This window comes from Hibiscus syriacus, unplaced genomic scaffold, assembly GCF_006381635.1.
Source record: "Hibiscus syriacus cultivar Baekdansim isolate YM2019G1 unplaced genomic scaffold, ASM638163v2 tig00110814_pilon, whole genome shotgun sequence".
Taxonomy (NCBI): Eukaryota; Viridiplantae; Streptophyta; class Magnoliopsida; order Malvales; family Malvaceae; genus Hibiscus; species Hibiscus syriacus.
The window spans coordinates 229,032-252,160 of record NW_024062872.1 but is presented as its reverse complement, the minus strand read 5'-3'; the positions used below and the strand labels follow the sequence as shown (position 1 = coordinate 252,160).

At 36.4% G+C, this 23,129-nt stretch overlaps 1 pseudogene; it reads right to left on the bottom strand.

Annotated features, from left to right (window-relative positions):
- Positions 1–1,648: 1,648 nt before the first annotated feature.
- Positions 1,649–9,124, bottom strand: LOC120141895 (annotated as a pseudogene).
- Positions 9,125–23,129: the final 14,005 nt, after the last annotated feature.

Here is a 23,129-nt window from a genome sequence, read left to right as displayed (position 1 = left end):
TGGGAATTATGTTTCCAATTTGCATTAACCTGGAAGTTTTGCCGGGTAACGTAACATGAAAGGAGCAGTAGTGTGATTGAGATTCAGAACTATATGCAAAGTCCATGAAAGGGCAAAAAAGATAAGCACCTACTTTTATTCATATCTGTATTAAAGTCATGAATTTGCTTATTCATCAGGGTTTTTTTTCGACCGGAGCGTGGCCTTCGACAAGGGACTCTCTTTCCCCTTTTCTTCCTTTTCTGCTCCCAGGTCTCACGACAACCCTCCTTCGGAACAAAGCAAAGGAAACATTAAATTCGAGCAAGCATTAGTGGACCTCGGATCAACCACCTCTTCTATGCTGATGACTGTCTTCTTTTTATAAAAAAACTCTAAAAGTGAAGCCATAAGTCTTAAGTAGGTGCTTGGGGATTATGAAGATATGAACCTCAAAAAATTACTCATTTTCTTTGGCAAAAAACAAGTCGTGAATATAGACATTCCTCAATCTTAGGTTCCAAAAAGGTTCTGACCCGTGTTTTTACCTTGGACTGCCCTTGCTCAATGGGAAGAACAAAACTAATATTTTTGGGTTCCTTAGGGATAAAGTCTCCAAGCGAATAAGAGGATGGACCAAGAACCTCCTGTCCACCGCTGGTCGTGAAGTATTCATTAAGGTGGTGGCTCAAGCGCTTCCAACTTATGCCATGACATGTTTCTTAATACCGGAAGATATTTTTGACTCCATTATCTCGGGCATCCGATGTATTGGTGGATTGGAAATGACAAGAGAGGATGGGCTCACATTGATTGGCACAAAGTCTTCGCCCCAATGGGGGTGAAGCATCGATTTAAGGATTTAAGGCTCTTCAATTTTGCTTTCATGGGGAAGCAGGTCTGGAGACTACTTACTAACAAGGAATCATTGTTATTCAAAGTGTTGTCCTCCAAATATTTTCCAAATGGTGATCTACTGTCTGCAAAAAATGTGTACATTGAAAACTCAAGAAACATTGAATACTTCTCATTAATTCCAGTAAACGTGTACATTGCTTTATAGCAGCTAACAGAAGCTTAGCTCTAGTCTAGAAGCTTTGTAATTACCTTAACTGACTACTAACAACTTTAACAACTCTTAACTGACCTTAGCTACTTAGCTATAATATTCCTCTACTTCTTCTTCTTTTGTTCTTCTGACCTTGAACACACTATTATAGCAAGCTCTAAAAACTAATTACAACTAATTTCTGACATTCAACGTTCTTGATGAAAAGATGAACAATTGAATCACAAGAGCTGATGTTTCCTTCCGTTCACTTGAATCGAAAGTGTCGATGCTTTCTTTCGTTCTTCTTGAATCCAAAGTGTCGATGCTTCCTTCCGTTCACTTTGAATCGAAAGTGCTGATGCTTTATTTCGTTCTTCTTTTTCACCTTCATTTTCTTTTCTTCATTACTCTTTCATTATACAAGACCAGAAAAAATTAATACTACGCTACACCATTTACCCATCAGGAAAATTCCATTGCTCTGCCTATTACCGAATACATCATTAAGCATTCATGGCTTGTCCAAAGAAAATATCCTAAGCAAGAACGAAAAGCATTTTGTTAACCAGAGTCGCCCACCAAACTTAGCCCTCTAAAACGATCCCTAAACCCAGAGATTTAAACACCAGTAGAGCCAAATCCCCTAGCCCCTCTAGTGGTGGCATCCAAATCCTCAACTTCCAAAACATTGGGTGTAATGATCTTCTCAATAATCAACTGGACAATTATGTCACCCACTTTCACTTCAAAGTCAACATCCGAATAGTTGAACAAAATTACCCCAGGGGGTCCCCTGTATTAGTCATCGATTACTCCAGCTCCCACATCGATAGAATGCTTCCAAGCCAAACCAGACCTTGGCGCAATGCGTGTAACATCCCAAACTATGGGTTAGTGACCAAATTGTAAAAAGTTCAAAAGTTAGTGATTAAAGTATATTTATTGAAAAGTTCAGAATTTTAAAGTGATAAGTTATGGTATTAGATTAAATTGTGAGGAATGAAAGTATGAAGGGTAAGATGGTCTTTTCATGAAAAAGATATTAACTTTTATTTAAGAGATAAGCATGGGGGTTGAATGAGCATCTGGAAGCTTATCTTCTTATCCTCCTTCTTCTCCCCGTAGATCTACATTAAAGGTAAGTTTTTGGTTTAGTTAATTATTTGTTAATTTTGAGATTGGGTTTTGATAATTAGATGATAACTAAGCTTTAGGAAAGCTTAAGTTATCTTAAAATCAAAAGATGAAGAAGTTATGAAATATTAAAGAAAATGGGGTTTTAAGTGAATTCTTGGGAAAAAGTTGATAAGTTGAATTTGAAACTAAATTTGACTTGTCATAGGAGTGAATAAGAAGTTATAAGTGTTAAATCAAAGTTTGGATAACATAGAAAATTTGGTATGATTCTTATCCTTAAGAATTTGGATGAAATATGGAAGATTATAAGGTGTTGGAATGATAGGAATTGATTAAAGTTGTTATAGATGAATTTAGTAGAATAATAAGGATTTTATATATGAAAATTTGGGTGAAATATTGCTGAATTTCGGGTGGAAATAGTATATACTGGGCAAGTGCTTCAATGCACTATGAGTGTGTACCGATATACTAAGACAATTTTTGAATGTGCATCGATGCATTAAGGGGTGCATCGATGCATGGAGATTTCGAAGCTATTTTGTGTACTGATGCACCCATAGTGAATCGATACACTCCTAAAGGAAAAGCTGAAATTGGGTTCATTAAATTAGCTCAAGTTATTAGTATCAAATTATAAGGTTTAGGCTTATTATAATTGTCTTAAAAATTATATTTATGTAGATATTGAGCCTAAACAAGTTCCGGAACAAGTGACAAGTAAGATCGATAGAGGAAAGGGCAAAGAGATATAGGTGAGTGCATACAATAAGTATGGTATAATGGAATAAGACTTGTGATAAGTCTAATTCCTATGTTGATTTTCATAGTACAATAGTTATGAACATGCATACATGATATTTATTATGATACATGCATAATGTATATATGTTCATATGATTTGATAAATGATATATGTAAAAAGACCCAAATGCACATGTAATATGATAAGTGATATGAGCTATGTGATCACAAGAGAAATGACATGAATACATGAACACATGAAACATAAGAATAATGCCCATAGTATACGATATGAGAGCTAAAGATATAGTTGACATGCCAAGAATCGAGAGTTCTACGTGGTCCTTCGGGACGTATATGTATCCTTTGGAACATTTACAGGGTTTTTTGAGACATATTTGATCCATTGGAATATGTATATGGTTCTTAAGGAGTAGTCCTTCGGGACAAATACAATACATAGGTCATTTGGGGAAAAATTTCAAAGCCCCTAGTGGGACCCCTTACGAGCTGTGGTGACAGCAATAGTGCACAACCTCAATGTACTCGAATACCTTGAGTTCTCAAAAATGTACATGGGCCTATAAGGTTATCAAAGGTAAGTGCATTATTATAGATATATGTTACCATATTATTATTGTTTATATTGAATTGCATATGACATGATTGATGGATAGATTGCATGTTCATATTCATACGAAATGCATTAGTATTATATTTTTATGTCTTACTAAGTCTATGACTTAGCGTGTAAGCGATTTACACGTAAGTACTGAGAAACAGGAAGATCAAAGCTAAGCTTAGTAGAACAACATAACTCCATTTGTAGGTCAGATCAGAAGTAGATTAAATAGTATGTTTTATAATGAGAGAGTAGGTTAGCATGTAAACAAAGTTGGTAAATTAAGTATTTATGCTCTAATCAAGTATTGTAATGTTTTAAACGTATTTATGTAAATGTAAATGTATAGTAATGAATGATTAAATTTTTACGAGTTTTATGAACGTTTTACGAAAGTCACTGTAGCAGTGCATTGATGCACTGTAGCAGTGCGTCGATGCATAATATTGCTTCGAAATTTTAGTGCATCGGTGCACTGTAGCATGCATCGATATACTGTAGCACTATTCACAGTACTGTTTATACCGTATTTTATTGTTCATAAATACGTTTTGCCTTAAATTTTTATAATGAAGAATAATTCAATAATATATCATCATATTTTCTTAAAATGAGTTCAAATATTTGATTATTTTGGAAGAACATTGTTTTAAAAAAATAATGTGACATCTGAGACTCGTATTAGGGTCGGGTATCGGTTGGGATGTTACATTTAATGGTATCAGAGCTAAGGTTTAGCCGATTCTCAACATAAACAAGAGTCTAGAGTGTCTTATAATGTATATATGCCAATAAAATAGTGAAAACTTCTGATCTGATATAGTAATGAGTATGTTGTTTTGCTAATAGAACGATATGTTTATTCTTAATAGATGTCCAGACATGATAGTTCTAAAAGTCAAGCGGGAGATGATCGGCCCGCTGAGAGCAGTAATTCACTTGCCCTGGCCAGGCAAGGTAAAGAACATGCACCTTCTGAAGTACCTTTAACTGATCAAGATGTGTTCTTTAGAACATTAGATGCGGTATTGACGCGTTTCCAACCTCTTGTTACTTCAACTCCGAGAATGAATGTTGCAAAGTAGTTGAAGGGTTTAGGAGCTCTAGAGTTTAAAGGTGAAGCCGAATAAGGTCATGTTGTTGCGGACCTTTGGCTTAATGATGTAAAAGTTATGTTAGATGGTCTCCACTGTTCTAATGTAGAGAAGTTAGATGGAGTGGTCTCCTTGCTTCGTGGGCAAGCGAGAATCTGGTGGACAAATGTCACTATGAGAATAACAAGTCTGGTGGACAAATGTCACTATGAGAATAACAAGTGACCAAGTGACCTGGTCCTTTTTCTTAGAAGAGTTCAAACACAAGTATATAGGAGACCAGTTTATCAGGCAAATGAAGCAAGAATTCTTGAACCTGAAGCAATTGGACCGCACTGTATATGAATATGAATGTGAATTGAACAAGTTAAGTGTTTGCAGCCGAGTTAATTCCAACAGAAAAGGAGATTCGTGAGTGGTTTGTTGAGGGTTTACACCCAGATTAAAGGAGATGCTGATAGTGTGAACTTATCCTTGTTTCAAGAGGTAGTAAATCGTGCTAAAGCCTTAGAGAGAGCTCAAAATGAAAGGTTTGAGAATCAAAGAACCCAACCATCTAAAAGAACTGGGGCTTCATCAAGTTTTACACCACCTAAGAGAAGTAGAGATTTTGGTTTTTGATCTCAAGCACAATAAGAGTCGATGGCATCCATTGCAAAGAATCAAATCAGATGAGAGCTAGTCAGACTCAATTTGTAGGGTTGGGTGATGGACGAGCACAACAGAGTCAAATTAGACAATGTGAAATTTATGGAATAAGCCATAGCAGAACGTGTAGGGTAGTACTGGAGCTTGTTTTCGATGTGGTGAGTGGACATTTCATGAGAGATTGTTCATTGGAGAGAGGAGAACCAGTACAGTTGGAGCGATCTGCTTCGATGTCTCAAAGAGGAAGAGGTAGAAGTCAACCTGAATCCTCTACTCAACAGGAAATATGATCCACTACTCGAGTGTATAATATTAATACTAATGAATATTTTGATGATCTAGAGATAATAGCATGTACCTTTTTTATTATGTAATTGATACTTTATGATATTGATTGATATGAACTTGCATATTCATATATTAGTAGTAAATTGATGTGAGAATTGAGAATTCAATTAGAAGTTATTTATAGTGATGTGGTAGTGACCAAATTATTAGGACACACAGTGTTTGGCCAAATAAGATATGTTGAGAGTGTTCCATTAGAATTCAGAGAATTGAATTCCCTATTAATTGATGAAATTATTATTCAAATGATTTGAAGTAAGATTGAAAGCTATAGAGTTGAGGATCTATATCGTCTGAATAAAGTAGTTTCTTTGCTTCAGTGACAAGATAAAGTAGAAGGAATGGATGTTATTAGGATAATTAAAAGAACAAGTAATGTGTACTATTTTTTTTGGAGGAATTAAAAAATATGTACATTAGTAATCAGTTTATAAGACAAAGGTAAATGGAATGTTTGAAAGTGAACCAAGAAAGTTGTATTATGGATAAGTGAGAATAAAGATTTGATAAGTTAAGGAAATGAGGGATAAACTATTTTTGATTGGGAAGAATATATGGATGTTTGATGGAAGGTTACGTTTTGGCTGGAAGAAATGAGTTGAACAATAAATAGTATGATAGTGAGTGTAATAAAGTTAAAGGTTGGTATGTTGGTGGAAGTAAGAATTGACAGAAAAGTTTAAAATGATAAAGAGGGATAAATATAAGGAATATGAGAGCATAAAGGAAAAATGTAATGAAGAATTAAAGTAATGAAGTAAAGTTTATGATAGCACGAAAGATTTATTGAAGAGGTGATATGTGAAAATGAATAGTAGACATGTAGACAATATTTTATCTCTTTGTGCAATAAAAATTCGAGGACGAATTTTCTTAAGGGGGAGATTTGTAACATCCCAAACTAGGGTTAGTGACCAAATTGTAAAAGTTCAAAAGTTATTGATTAAGTAGAATTTATTGAAAAGTTCAAAATTTTAAAGTGATAATTCTGGTATTAGATTAAATTGTGAGGAATGAAGTATGAAGGGTAAGGTGGTCTTTTCATAAAAAGATATTTATCTCTTATTTAAGAGATAAGCATGGGGGTTGAATGAGCATCTGGAAGCTTATCTTGTTCTCTTTCTTCTTCTCCCTGTAGGTCTACATTAAAGGTAATTTCGGTTTAGTTAATTATTTGTTAATTTTAAGATTGAGTTTTGATCATTAGATGATAACTAAGCTTAAGGAAAGCTTAAGTTATCTTAAAATCAAAAGATGAAGAAGTTATGAAAGATTAAAGAAAATGAGGTTTTAAGTGAATCTTGGAAAAGAGTTGATAAATTGAATTTGAAACTAAATTTGACTTGTCATAGGAGTGAATAACAAGTTATAAGTGTTAAATCAAAGTTTGGATAACATAGAAAATTTGATATGATTCTTAGCCTTAAGAATTTGGATGAAATATGGAAGATTATAAGGTGTTAGAATGATAGGAATTGGTTAAAGTTTTTATAGATGAATTTAGTAGCATAATAAGGATTTTATTCATGAAAATTTGGGTGAAGTATTGATGAATTTCAGGTGGAAATAGTCTATACTGGGCAAGTGCATCGATGCACTATGAGTGTGTACCGATGCACTTAGACAATTTTTGAATGCGTATCGGTGTATTAAGGGGTGCATCGATGCATTAAGGGGTGCATCGATGCATGGAGATTTCGAAGCTATTTTGTGTACCGATGCACCCATAGTGCATCGATACACTCCTAAAGGAAAAGATGAAATTGGGTTCATTAAAGTAGCTCAAGTTATTAGTATCGAATTATAAGGTTTATGCTTCTTGTAATTGTCTTGAAAATTATATTTATGTAGATATTGAGCCTAAACAAGTTTCGAAACAAGTGGCAAGTAAGATCAATCGAGGAAAAGGCAAAGAGATATAGGTGAGTGCATACAATAAGTATGGTATAATGGAATAAGACTTGTGATAAGTCTAATTCCTATATTGATTTTCATAGTACAATAGTTATGAACATGCATACATGATAATTATTATGATACATGCATAAAGTATATGTTCATATGATTTGATAAATGATATATGTGAAAAGACCCAATGCACATGTAATATGATAATTTGAGCTATGTAATCACAAGAGAAATGACATGAATACATGAACACATGAAACATAAGAATAATGCCCATGGTATACGATATAAGAGTTATAGGTATAGTTGGCATGCCAAAAGTTGAGGGTTCTACGTGGTCTTTCGGGACGTATATGTATCCTTTTGAACATTTACAGGGTCTTTTTAGACATATTTGATCCATTGGAAAATGTATATGGTTCTTAAGGAGTGGTCCTTCGGGACAAATACAATATATAGGTCATTCGGGGCAAAATTTCATAACTCCTAGTGGGACCCCATACGAGCTGTGGTGATAGCAATAGTGAACAACCTCAATGTACTCGAATACCTTGAGTTCTCAAAAATGTACATGGGACTATAAAAGGTTATCAAAGGTAAGTGTATTATTATAGTTATATGTTACCATATTATTATTGTTTATATTGAATTGCATATGACATGATTGAATGGATAGATTGCATGTTCATATTCATACGGAATGTATTATTTTTATATTTTTATATCTACTAAGTCTATGACTTAGCGTGTAAGCGATTTACACGTAGGTACTGAGAAGCAGGAAGATCAAAGCTAAGCTTAGCAGAACAACATAACTCCATTTGAAGGTCAGATCAGAAGTAGATTAAATAGTATGTTTTATTATGAAAGAGTAGGTTGGTATGTAAACAAAGTTGGTAAATTAAGTATTTATGCTCTGATCAAGTTTTGTAATGTTTTAAATGTATTTATGTAAATGTAAATATATAGTAATGAACGGTTAAATTTTTACGAGTTTTATGAACGTTTTACGAAAGTCACTGTAGCAGTGCATCGGTGCACTGTAGCAATGCATCAATGTATTGTAGAACTGTTCACGGTACTGTTCAACATTGTTCACTATATTGTTCAGCACTGTTCATATCGTATTTTACTGTTCATAATACACTTTTGCTTTAAATTTTTATAATGAAGCATAATTCAATAATATATCATCGTATTTTCTTAAAATGAGTTCAAATATTTGGTTATTTTGGAAGAACATTGTTTTAAAAAAACAATGTGACATCTCAGACTCGTATTCGGGTCGGGTATGGGTTGGGGTGTTACAACGCGACCATATGTTCCTTCAGGTACTGAAATGCTTAGATCAGTAGGAATCAATGTTTTTCCTCTAGCAAGCACTTTGGTATCCGTTGCACTTGACATATCATAGCCTGCTGCAAGAGCAGAGCCTCTAGAAGGCAAAACAACTTTTTCCGAGAGTCTTTTTACTTTCAATAGCGTGAATGAACCTTGGATAACTTCATGTACTCCATTTTGACTGAGTTTTGGTACTTTAGGGGATGACTCTTTGATTTCAGGGCTGTTATTAATCAGATCTTCCTGGGCCATCGCAAGAGGTCTTGAGAACGGACAAAAAAGAAACGAATAATTCCAACAGACTGGTTTAGTTTTCGTACGCCGACGACCTTCCATTTTAAGCGGCGTTGGAAACAGAAGCCGATGAAAACGGAGGAGGAGGATGCAGCAGACAAACAACAAGGTCAGGACCATTTCACAAATGATACCATATTAGGAAACTGGGTTAAGCATAATACTCAAGAAACATTGAATACATCTCATTAATTCCAGTAAACGTGTACATTGCTTTATAGCAGCTAACAGAAGATTAGCTCTAGTCTAGAAGCTTTGTAACTACCTTAACTGACTACTAACAGCTTTAACAACTCTTAACTGACCTTAGCTACTTAGCTCTAATAGAACACCCCTTTCTCAATGGGAAGAACAAAACTAATATTTTCGGGTTCCTTAGGGATAAAGTCTCCAAGTGAATAAGGGGATGGACCAAGAACCTCATGTCTACCGCTGGTTATGAAGTATTCATCAAGGCGATGGCTCAAGCGCTTCCAACTTATGCCATGACATATTTCTTAATACCGGAAGGTATTTTTGACTCCATTATCTTGGATATATGATGTTATTGGTGGATTGAAAATGACAAGCGGGGATGGGCTCACATTACTTGGCACAAAGTCTGTCGCCCCAAGCGGGGGTGAGGCATCGATTTTAAGGATTTAAGGCTCTTCAATTTTGCTTTCATGGGGAAGCAGGTCTAGAGACTACTTACTAACAAGGAATCATTGTTCTTAAAAGTGTTGTCCTCCAAATATTTTCCAAATGGTGATCTACTGTCTACAAAAAACGATAATAACCCCTCTTTCATAAAGAGCTGTTGAATATAGCAGCATTGAGTGTGAGTTACACTTGTATACATGTCAAAAGATGATTGCTCTAGGTTGTCATTCAAGTGGTCGTGGTAGAGGTCATCCACGGGTGCAATGTCAGCTCTGCGGCAAGGTTGGTCATCTTGTTCAACAATGTTGGTATCGATTTGATTGTGATTTTCTTGGTGATGGTAGTGACACTCCACATTATAAAACTGGTACTCGCAATGCTAATTTGGTTGAAACTGTTCAGTAATATTGCTGTGCAAATGCTAGTGAAGGAAGTTCCACTGTTTTTCCTCAAGCTAATGTGGCGTCTAACTCTCGTGAACATTGGGTGGTTGATTTCGACACCACACATCTTGTGACTCCTTATGTCAACTAGATTTCTCATCCTTATGATTATAGGGGACCAGGTAATCTTTTAATCGGTAATGGTACTCCTCTTGATGTATACACTGTTGGTAATGCTTTCTTGCCTTCTAGCTTACAAGCATTATTGTTGAATGATATTTTGCATGTGCATAAGATAACTAAGAATCTCCTCTCGGTATCCAAGCTTGCCAAGGACAACCATGTCTTTTTTTAGTTTCGAGCTGCTGACTGATGTGCTCGTGATGAAGTCACTGGTCGTTTCTTCGAGGCAAGCAACTGGTGGCCTTTATTCATTTGCACTGGCTGATGACTCAAACTTCTGTGATCCTGCTAGTGTTAGTTTATCTGTTGCTCATGATTCATTTGAACTGTGGCATAGGCGCTTGGGTCATCCTTCGTTTAATACCTTGAAGACTATTTGTAATCATTTGAATGTACATTTTCAAGTGATTCTGATAAAACTTGCGTTGCTAGCTGTGTTGGGAAAAGTCATAAATTACCCTTTGATTCATCTCAAATTGTGTACGCTGAACCTTTCCAACTTGTTTTCTCTTATTTGTGGGGGCCCGCACCTACTCCTTCAAATGGATTTAGGTACTATATTTCCTTTGTTGATGATTGCACTCGCCATACTTGGCTGTATTTGCTGCATGACAAGTCTCAAGTTATAGTTGCTTTTCAGTTTTTTAAAATCATGGTTGTCACTCAGTTTACCTTACCCCTTAAAGCCATTCAAAGTGACTACGGAGGTGAATACAAACCATTGACCAATTTTCTAGCCAATGAGGGAATTGGTCATCGTGTAACTTTTCTGTATACGTCTGAGCAAAATGGGGTTGTGGAACGTAAACATCATCACTTGATTGAATTAACTCTCATTCTATTGGTACAGACTTCACTTCCCTTGAAGTTATGGTCTTATGCAGTAATCACTGTTGTGTATCTCATCAATAGACTTCTTACACGGGTGCTACAAGGTGTATCCCTGTTTGAAAAATTATTTAATAAGCAGCTTGATTATACTTACATGAAAGTGTTTGGTTGTCGATGTTTTCCTCATTTAAGGAAGTTTCACAAGCACAAGCTTATGTTTCGATCTTAGGGGTGTACATTCTTAGGCTACATTCCTCAGAAAAATTATTTAATAAGCAGCTTGATATACTTACATGAAAGTGTTTGGGTTGTCGATGTTTCCTCATTAAGAAGTTTCACAAGCCAAGCTTATGTTTCGATCTTAGGGGTGTACATTCTTAGGCTACATTCCTCAGTACAAAGGGTCAGTACCTTACTCCTAATGGATTGTCTATCTCGTCATGTGAAGTTTCATGAGATGTTCTTCCTTTGCAGCTTCATCCCCACAGTCCAAGATCTACATCTGGCCATAAGTCTCATGCATTAGATATGGTATGCTTGAACAGTCGATTGTTGCTCTTCTCCCATTTCACAGTCTTCTACTATGGAAAATATTCACCCTATGTGTACTCATAGTAAGGCTAGAATTTTCAAGCCTAAAGTATTTTTAGTAGTATGGATGAGTTGGTAACTGATACTTGAACCTTGGTTAAACTTCCAGAAGGGAGGACTATTGTACGATGTAAGTGGATTTTCATAGTTAAGAAGAATGCATATGACACTGTGCAAAGATATAAAGCACGCCTGGTTGTTAAGGGTTATTCTCATGTGTCTGGTCAAGATTTCCAACAGACTTACAGTCTTGTGGTTTGGTTTTCTATAGTCAATATTGTATTGTCCTTGGTTGTCTCAAGGAAGTGGGTACTTTGCCAAGTCGATATGAATAACGCCTTTCTTAATGGAGGGTTGTGTAAATATGTCTTTATGCAGCAGCCACCTGGGTTTGAAGAAGTTGTCCCTGATGGTACTGCTCTAGTTTGTAAGCTTCAGAAAGCTCTTTATGGCTTGAGACAAGCGTTACGCAATTGGCATTCTAGGCTTCGTGACAATTTGCTTGCTCTAGGGTTTCGGGAATCCAAAGCAGATTGTTCTCTTTTGATTGCTACCCAGGGTGAAGTTCGCACATTTGTTCTCGTGTATGTTGATGATATCATCTTAACAAAAGAATCTTTGAGTCATATTGAGTATGTTATCTGTGAACTCAACAAGCAGTTCTCTCTTAAGGATCTTAGTGACCTGTCATATTTTTTGGGTATCAAGGTTAAATGGTGCACCGACTCTCTTGTGTTGAGTCAGAAGAAGTTTGTGTTTGATTTGCTAGAAAAAAATGAAACTGGCACAGGTCACATCGACTACTTCTCCTATGGTCGCGTCTACTAAGATATCACATGAGTTTCGTAGCATTGTAGGCTCACTACTATATATGTGTCATACTCGACCTGATGTAGCTCTCAGTGTGAGCAAGGTTGTTGAATACATGCAAGCCCCTCATGAGTCTAATCTTCTAGTAGTTAAGAGAACTCTTATATACTTGGTAGGCACGTTGAATTATGGTTTAACCTTCACTTCTGCTAGTTCTGACCTTCAAATTGTTGCGTTCGCTAACGCGGACTAGGGTAATGATATGGATGATAGACGATCAATGTGTTATCATTATGTTTTTATTAGAAATTTTTTAATGTCCTGGTCATCCAAGAAACAAAAGTTTGTTTCACGTACAACAATGGAAATTGAGTATAAAAGTCTTGCCGGTGTTACTACAGAAGTAACGTGGATCAGTGCCTTGCTTGCAGATCTGGGTGAAGCTCAGGCCACACGTCCTACCATCTTGTGTGATAATTATAGTGCTATTGCAATTAGTGTCAATCCAATCTATCAATCTCAGTCCAAGCACGTTGATCTATATGTGCATTTTGTTTCGCGAGAAAGTTGCTGCTATACAATTGTAGGTACAATATGTGTTGGCATTTCATCAAATCGTAGATGGTTTTATCAAACCCTTTTCCAGAGGTTCTTTTGAAGTTTTTCGCGAACTGGTGAATGTTCAACTTGTTGAAAACAAATAAAAAAGTAGATGGAATATTGAATATAGCATCATTGAGTGCCAGTTACACTGTACACGTGTCAAAAGATGATTGCTCTAGGTGGTTAGGCTGGTGTAAAGTTGTTAGGTTGTTAGACTGTTAAGAAACTGCTTGAGCTGCATGGTGTTGAGAGTGCTATATATAGCACGTTTTCTGCATTGTAAAGCAACCCCTTCTCTACTGAATAAAGAAGTTTTTCCAGTATTCTTTCTTTTCTTATTTCTCAATAGGAGCTGCATTTTCAGAACTAAAGAGAAGCTGAAGAGTAGTTTTCACTGGACACTTGGCATCAACAGCCTCACCCCAATGCATATAGCTCGTTTGGGAGGGGACCACTCCATCTCTTTTGCTCCACCATATGTTGATGGGATGATCAATCCCATTCGATGCGGTGATTTTATGCTCCCGGATGACCCTAGATAGGATAGGAACAAAGTCGAAAGGGTGTTCTGCGAAGAGGATGCCACTGCCATTTTAGGATGCCCTATCACTCCGGTAGTCGGCGACCGCCTGGTTTGGAGCCATCACAGTTCAAACGTTTTCAACAACAAGTCAGGCTATGCTTGGCTTTTGAAAGTGTTGAAAAAAAAAGCCAAGTTGGCCACATGGCCAAAAATAACTTTCGGGGGTTTAAATTAATGCACCGATTTTTTTGGTTGAAATTTGGAAAATGGTAAAATCATTTTTAGTCATTATAATTTAGGGTATTTATAAATTAGTCCTTAAGTTTCAACTATAAATACCCTAGCTCATTTAGCTTCAAAACTATCCCAAAACATTCTAGCTTTCTTCCAATACTAGAGAATTTAGAGAGTTTCTTTAGAGTTGTTTTCTCCTTTTTTATCGAGAGAGAATAATCATTGTTTTCTCCTTGGTAGATCGAGAGAGGTTGTAATTCCTATTTTCTCATAGTGAAATTCTTCTACCGTTGCCCGTGGTTTTTACTCTAAATTTTTAGGGGTTTTCCACGTAAATTTTGTGTCTCTTTTATCTTTATTTTATTTTCTCAAATTATCAGTTGCGATTTTGCTCTATCCGATAGCCGTCTTCCGCAACAATTGGTATCCGAGCCATATTTGAGTGTGTAATATTTGCTTATTGTCTTTGTGGTTGCCACCAAAAGGTGGATCCTCCAACATAAGAAAATAAGAAGGTATTACCCATTCTTTAAGGTTTTAGAGAACTATTCACGATAGTGAAATAGTGGGAGCTATCAATAATAGAAGCTATGGCAACAAAGTTTGATATTGAAAAATTTAATGGGAGAAATTTCTCACTATGGAAATTGAAGATGAAGGCCATCCTGAGGAAAGACGGGTGTCTAGCTGCTATCAATGAAAGGTCGATAGATTTCGCAGATGACAACAAATGTAACGAGATGGATGGAAATGCTATGGCAAACTTTCATCTAGAATTAGCAGATGAAGTATTGTCAAGCATCGAGGAGAAGAAGACAGCTAAGGAGATATGGGATCATCTCACCAAATTGTACGAGGCCACATCGTTGCACAATAAAATTTTCCTTAAGAGGAAATTGTACACTCTTCGGATGTCAGAATCTACTTCAGTGACGGAGCACTTAAACACACTGAACACTTTATTTTCTCAGCTTACATCCTTAAGCTGTAAAATAGTAGAACAAGAACGTGTTGAACTTCTACTTCAAAGTTTACCGGATTCGTATGATCAACTCATCATCAACTTGACAAACAATAATGTCACCAGTCTAGTCTTCGATGGCGTTGCAGCTGCTGTTCTACAAGAAGAAAATTGGCACAAGAACAAGGAAGACAGACAAGTAAATCTACAACAAGCAGAAGCGTTGACAACGACGAGAGGGAGATCAACAGAATGTGGCCAAAGCAGCAGTCACAAATATGGTAGATCAAAGTTGAGGAGCAAGAAGAATTTAAAGTGCTACAACTGTGGAAAGAAGAGTCACTTGAAGAAGGATTTTTGGAGTCTAAATAAAAACTCCAATCCACAAGGCAATACCGCAAACACTTCAGATGATGGAGATGCACTATGCTATGAAGCGTCAACCACCGTGGAAGGAAGAAAAAGATTTGCAGATATATGGCTCATTGATTCAGGAGCAACATGTCACATGACCTCAAGAAGAGAATGGTTCCATCAGTATGAACCTGTCTCAGGAGGATCTATGTATAGTTGTAATGATCATGCCTTAGAGATCATTGGCGTGGGAACCATCAAATTGAAGATGTATGATGGAACAATTAAAGTTGTTCGAGATGTGCGGCATGTGAAAGGCCTAAAGAAAAATTTATTATCCTATGGATTGTTGGATAATAATGCAAGCAAGATTAAAACACGGAAATGAATCATGAAGGTGTTCCGTGGAGCGCTTGTGGTGCTGAAAGGCGAAAAGATAGCAGCAAACTTGTACATGCTGAAGGGAGAGACTTTGCTAGAAGCAGAAGCCTCTGTTGCCTCATGTAGTTCAGATTCTGCAATGCTATGGCATCAGAAACTTGGACACATGTCAGAACAAGGAATGAAAGTCCTTGTGGAGCAAAAGCTACTTCCCGGCTTAACAAAGATATCACTTCCTTTGTGTGAGCATTGTATAACAAGTAAGCAGTACCGGTTGAAATTCAACACGTCAAATTCTAGAGGTAAAAATGTTCTAGAATTGGTTCATTCTGACGTATGGAAAGCACCAGTTACATCCCTAGGTGGAGCAAAATACTTTGTCTCATTTATTGATGACTACTCTAGGAGATGTTGGGTGTATCATATTAAGAAGAAGTCATATGTGTTTTCAACTTTCAAAATCTTCAAAGCGCGGGTGGAACTTGATTCTGGAAATAAGATCAAGTGTTTCAGAACAGATAATGGAGGAGAATACACAATCGAAGAATTTGATGACTTTTGCAGGAAAGAAGGCATCAAAAGACAGTTCACAGTGGCAAACACTCCTCAATAAAATGGAGTGGCAGAGCGGATGAACAGAACCTTGCTAGAAAGAACAAGAGCAATGTTGAGGGATACAGGCCTAGAAAAATCATTTTGGGCAGAAGCAGTCAATACCGCTTGTTATTTGGTGAATCGAGCTCCATCAACTGCAATAGAGCTGAAGACACCAAGAGATGTGGACTGGTAAACCAGCTGATTATTCAAACCTCCATATATTTGGAAGTATTGTGTACGTGATGTATAACTCTCAAGAAATCTCAAAGCTGGATCCAAAATCCAGGAAATGCAAATTCTTGGGGTATGCTGATGGAGTCAAGGGGTATCGCTTGTGGGATCCCACTGCCCGCAAAGTGATCATCAGCAGGGATGTTATCTTTGTAGAGGATAAACTAAAAAGAAAAGAAGACGATGATAGCACTGAAGAGTTAGAGACTACATAGATAAATGTGGAAAAGGAGTTTGAACAAGGAGATTCTTCAAAAGCAGAACCAACACATGATGAACAAGAACCAGAGAGTTCTGAAGCACCAATAACTCGTCAATCAGATCGTGTAAGAAGACGTCCCAATTGGCACTCAGATTATGTTATAGAAGGTAATATTGCATACTGCCTTTTAACAGAGGACGGTGAGCCATCAACATACCAGGAGGTAATAAACAACTCAGATGCTTCACTATGGGTGATGGCGATGCAAGAAGAAATTGAAGCCCTTTATAAAAATAATACATGGGACCTTGTGCCACTACCACAAGGAAGGAAGCCAATTGGTAACAAATGGGTCTTCAAAATCAAGCGAAATGGTGACGATCAAGTTGAGAGGTATCGTGCAAGACTGGTGGTCAAAGGATATGCTCAAAAAGAAGGTATTGATTTCAATGAAATATTTTCTCATGTGGTTCGAGTAACAAAAGTTCGAGTAGTTTTGGCAATGTGTGCTACATTGAACTTACATCTAGAGCAGCTAGATGTTAAAACAACTTTTCTTCATGGAAATCTTGAAGAAGAGATTTATATGCTCCAGCCTGAAGGTTTTGAAGAAGAAGAAAAGAAGAACTTGGTTTGCAGGTTGAACAAATCTCTGTACGATCTAAAGCAGGCGCCGAGGTGTTGGTATAAGAGATTTAATTCCTTCATTATGTTCCTTGGATACAACAGACTTAATGCAGACCCTTGTGCTTATTTCAAGAGGTCTGGTGATAACGATTTTGTTATATTGTTGTTGTATGTGGATGACATGTTGGTTGCAGGACCCAAAAAGATCATATTGAAGAATTGAATGCACAACTAGCTAGGGAATTTGAAATGAAGGACTTGGGATCAGCAAACAAGATTCTAGGGATGCAAATTCACCGAGACAGAAGTAATAGGAAGATTTGGCTTTCACAAAAGAATTACTTGAAGAAGATCTTGTCACGATTCAGCATGCAAGATTGTAAGCCAATTTCTACCCCTCTTCCTATTAACTTCAAATTATCCTCCAGTATGAGTCCTAGCAGTGAAAAAGAGAGGATGGACATGTCTCGAGTACCGTATGCATCAGCAGTGGGAAGTTTAATGTTCGCTATGATATGCACAAGACCAGACATTGCACAAACAGTGGGAGTGGTTAGTCGGTACATGGCGAATCCAGGCAAAGAGCATTGGAATACAGTAAAGAGAATCTTGAGATACATCAAAGGGACCTCAAATGTTGCATTATGTTACGGAGGATCAAATTTACTTATCAATGGGTATGTTGATTCTGACTATGCAGGGGATTTGGATAAAAGCAAATCTACTACAGGATATGTGTTTAAAGTTGCTGGTGGAGCTGTAAGCTGGGTTTCAAAATTGCAGTCAATTGTGGCTACATCCACAACAGAAGCAGAATATGTAGCAGCTACACAAGCCAGTAAAGAAGCAATTTGGTTGAAGATGTTATTGGAGGAGCTTGGGCACAATCAAGAGTATGTATCTCTGTTTTGTGACAGTCAAAGCGCCTTGCATCTAGCAAGGAATCTAGCATTTCATTCAAGGACAAAACACATACGAGTTCAATACCATTTCATTCGTGAAAAGGTGGAAGAAGTGCCAGTAGATATGCAGAAGATCCATACCAAAGACAATATAGCAGATTTCATGACGAAGGCGATCAATGCTGATAAATTTACCTGGTGTCGATCCTCTTGTGGCCTGTTAGAGACGTAAGCAACATGAAGGTACAAGGTAGAAATAATTGTGTGAAGATATGATTGTTCCAATCAAATCTTCAAGTGGGAGATTGTTGAAAAAAAAAGCCAAGTTGACCACATGACCAAAAACAACTTTCGGTGGTTTAAATTAATGCACCGATTTTTTGGTTGAAATTTGGAAAATGGTAAAATCATTTTTAGTCATTATAATTTAGGGTATTTATAAATTAGTCCTTAAGTTTCAACTATAAATACCCTAGCTCATTTAGCTTCAAAACCATCCCAAAACATTCTAGCTTTCTTCCAATACTAGAGAATTTAGAGAGTTTCTTTAGAGTTGTTTTCTCCTTTTTTTATCGAGAGAGAATTGTCATTGTTTTCTCCTTGGTAGATCGAGAGAGGTTGTAATTCCTATTTTCTCATAGTGAAATTCTTCTACCGTTGCCCGTGGTTTTTACCCTAAATTTTTAGGGGTTTTCCACGTAAATTTTGTGTCTCTTTTATCTTCATTTTTATTTTCTCAAATTATCAGTTGCGATTTTGCTCTATCCGATAGCCGTCTTCCGCAATTGAAAGAACTCCACGAGTCAAGGGATCAATCCAAATATGGAACCGCCTGGCAACAATCAAACTGTACCCAAGGTTAAGATCTTCGCCTGGAAAGTGTGCCATGACGCCATCCCCACGGGTGCAAAACTCAGTTCTAATGGAATAGGAAATGGAGTTTGCTCCCCCTGCAAGCAGGGACGTGAAACTTCCCTCGACGCTCTTAAGGACTGCTGTATGGTAAGAGAAGTTTCCCAGCTCTCACGTCTTGACAGACGTTGCTTTTCAGGAGTGTTTCAATCAAGCAAATAGTGGATGGAGAATGCTGCTTTGATTCTCCAACCTGATAAGTTTGTCCAATTCCTGTTGCTTATCTGGAACATGTGGAACCGGCGAAACAAGTGGATTCATGAGGGTGTTCTTCAATCTGCTAGGGGAGTGATTGACTTTGCTTGGCTTTATGGAACTGATTTTCTCAAGGTGGCGAGCGAGACTGATCTGCCTTCCCAAACTCGAACCTTAACGACTGATGGTAAATGGGTCAAACCTTCTGCTAATAGTGTTAAGATTAACGTTGATCGCCAGGAACGATCTTGGGATGGTCGTGGGAGGGCTTGCGAGAAGGCTTCATGGATCCTTCACTGCAGAGATCGTGGAAGCAATTGCGCTAAGTTCTGGCATTGAAATGGCTCATGAGAACGGTTGGTCTGCTGTCGACGTGAAGAGTGACTCCTTTGCGGTAATCAACAAACTCCACTCCCCCAATCTGGACTTATCTGTTGCAGGTTACCGTTCCAGCACGCTTGAGCTATTCTAAGGAGTGAAGAGAGCTTCAGTGTTAAATATGTTCCTCGTACTGCAAACCGAGCTGCCCATGAGCTTGCAAAATGGACTTTGTCGTGTACCTCACCAGTTTGATTTGTTTACGAACACCCTGAATGCATCTCCAATGTGGTTGTAATGGATGCTTTAAATTTAGTTTAATGAATGAATGAATGTTTTTCCTAAAAAAAATATGTGGCCATGCTTCCACATGCTGATGGATCCAATGTCCTTGCCCCCGTCACTTATTTTAGCCCTTTAAAATTCAAATGACTTTAATTAATTTTAGACATACATGATACTATGAATACAATACAACATAACATCTACCTTCATACATATCTAAGAATACATTCCTCTACTTACTCCTTAATTATAATATTTAAATCTTAAAAGATAGGCGTTTAGTAAACAATATCTAATTTATCTCTCAATCAAATTCAATTCCTAACTTTATCTCGACTTTAGCAGTTGATGTTTCCTACATGTCTTTGATGATTAGCCAACAGAAAAACCGAATACGATGTGGGATCCACAGATTCGATTTAGCAAACGAGATGGTCGGTGGAAATAATTACGAACGAATAGCACCAAATTTGGAGGGAACGAAATCTATGTAAATCCATGATTTGATTTAAAAACTAAGCTCTTGAATTTCCATTTAAGCAAATAATGACAACCCAATTTTCTATTGAGACTAGAGACATCTGACATTCGCATCTCCAAGTTAAAAACATAAACACGTGGAAGGTCAGCCAAACATTAGATCATGGAACAAACCAAGTACTAGACAGCAGTCAAAGATTATTGCTTACAAGTCACCGTCAACGGACAATAATTTTTGGTTAACATTTAACCAAATGTTATTTTTTTATTAGAAATGTTAATTTCGTTATCTAAAGTAAATATTTATGATATTAATATTTTCGATAGAAAAAATAATATTTTAGGTAGAGTTATATCCAAAAATGTTAAAAAATATTAACATTTTCGATAATATTTTTTCTTAATCTTATATAAGGTTGTCTTTTCTTAAATATCCCGAGCCATGACCCTTAAATGCAGAAATATCAACATTAATCCCTTAAAATTTTGAAGATTTTAAGCTAAACAACTGAAAATATTTAACTTTTCTTCACAAAATTTCAGTTTCAACTTATTAAACAGTCTCATTAATAAAAATAAATATTAATCTTTTTTCAAGATTTAAATTTGAACAATTATATTTATAAAATTAATATTCATTATTAGTCAACTAAACTTTTTCCGAATAAATACTCTTAGAAACCCCCAACTATGGCCTACAGGAGAAAACTTGTTGGATGGAGAACCAATAAGGACCAACCGGAAACCCCTAAACATACATAATGCCCAAACCTTACGTCTTTGCCACTAGACATATTGGCCTCGTCCCAACAGGACCGATCCACACGTGCTCACTAGGCATTGGAGTAAAACTACTATAGCAGGTCCCTGCATTATATTTTGGATTGTATTTTGGTCACCTTATTGAAAAATAAGTAAATTTGGTCATTCTACACTTCGAAAAGCATCAAATTGACTGGAACTTTTGGGTTAACTTGAATTGTGATGTCGGAAATATGGACCGTAAAATCACACCTTAGCACTGATTGAAAAATAAATGTTGAGTTAATCGATCGATGGAATCGGCCAAGAGGGGGTGAATTGACAATTAAAAATTTGGTGGAAGCTTTTGTAGAAAATTGAAAGTAATTGCACAACGATTTAGAGTGGTTCGACTTTCTCAACCAAAGTCTACATCCACTACCTTAGTTATCCACACTAAGGATTTTCCACAAATTCACTAATTTGTCTTTCTTTTGAGGACAAAGTGTAACCGTACAAATCCCTCAAGAATTATACCCCAAATTCTTGAGAACACTGAAAATCCTCACAAGGCAAGATGTTTGCACAATTCTAGAACAAAGAAAGAACACTCAAGAATAATACAATTGAGCACAATAAGTGTTCTTGAAAGCAAAGATGAATATTGAATGAAATTTGGCTTGAAATTGCTCAAACTTGAGGTTTGATGCTTTCTCTTGATTCTTGTTTCTTGTTGTTTCTTGTTATTGATCAATGGCTTCTAAGCTTGTTTAAATACTTCTTCAATTGATTCTGAACGTTGGGGATGGTTAGTGGAGTCAATGGAGTCGTTTAAGTGTGAAACAATTAATGAAATCAGTTGGGAGCGTGCGTGCATCGATGCATAGTCAAGATGCATCGATACATAGTCAAGGTGCATCGATACATCAAGTGTAAAATTCAAATATTTCGACCGTTGGCTAACCAAGTGCATCGGTGCACTGGGGTGTGCATCGGTGCACTGATCTGCTTCGATGTTTTGAAATAGCCGGGGTGCATCGATACATGGCTTGTGCATCGGTGCATAAAATCAATTCGATGTTTTAATAATACATGGAGTGCATCGATGCATGGTATGTGCATCGGTACACAAAAGCTATTCGATGTTCAATTAAAACAAGGGTGATCGATGCATTGATTTATGCATCAGTACACTTACCTGAAAAAAATTTGATTTTAGGCTCGATTTTTGTTCGAAATACTTTGTGAAAATTGTTTCAAAAAATATTTTAAGTATAAAACAAAACTTTACACTTTAGTAAGGATTGAATTGAACTTTGAAAGACTTGGAGTAATATTTTGATATTCGAATAATTACATCGAATATACTTGAAAAATCTTTTGTAAAATCTTAAAATGTATTTGTACTTAGTTTGTTATATCGAAACATCAAAATGTTTTCAACAATCTCCCCCTTTTTGATATAACAAAACACTTTAGTAATTTTAAGATAAAATACCTTTTGAAATCAATTTTCGAAAATACTCCCCCTTACTATATTATTCTCCCCATTTTTGTTAAATCAAAAAGAACTCTAAAACGTTTTTAAACAAGAGTTTTGAAACTATAAACCAATTGATTTATTAATTTAAAGTTTAAGCTGCTAAGATCACAATCAAAAGAGATATTAGCCATTAGTTCCATCAATATTCATAATCATAAATATGAAATGGTAAAAATTGGTCATATGCTAAATGATGCAACAATCTAATAAATCAATATAAGTCCAAAACCATATATTTATAAATGTAAGTTCAAACATCCAAGCAACCAAAACATAAATCCAAACAACTAATCATCCAAAATAAAAACAATCCAAGAACAACAAAATGTTTATCAATTCAAGTTCTAAAAACCAAGAAAGCATGGCAAGTAAAGATCTACTACATCGGAGGGTTGGGAGAAGGAGGATAATGTGCTCGCACTTCAAGAGTGAGA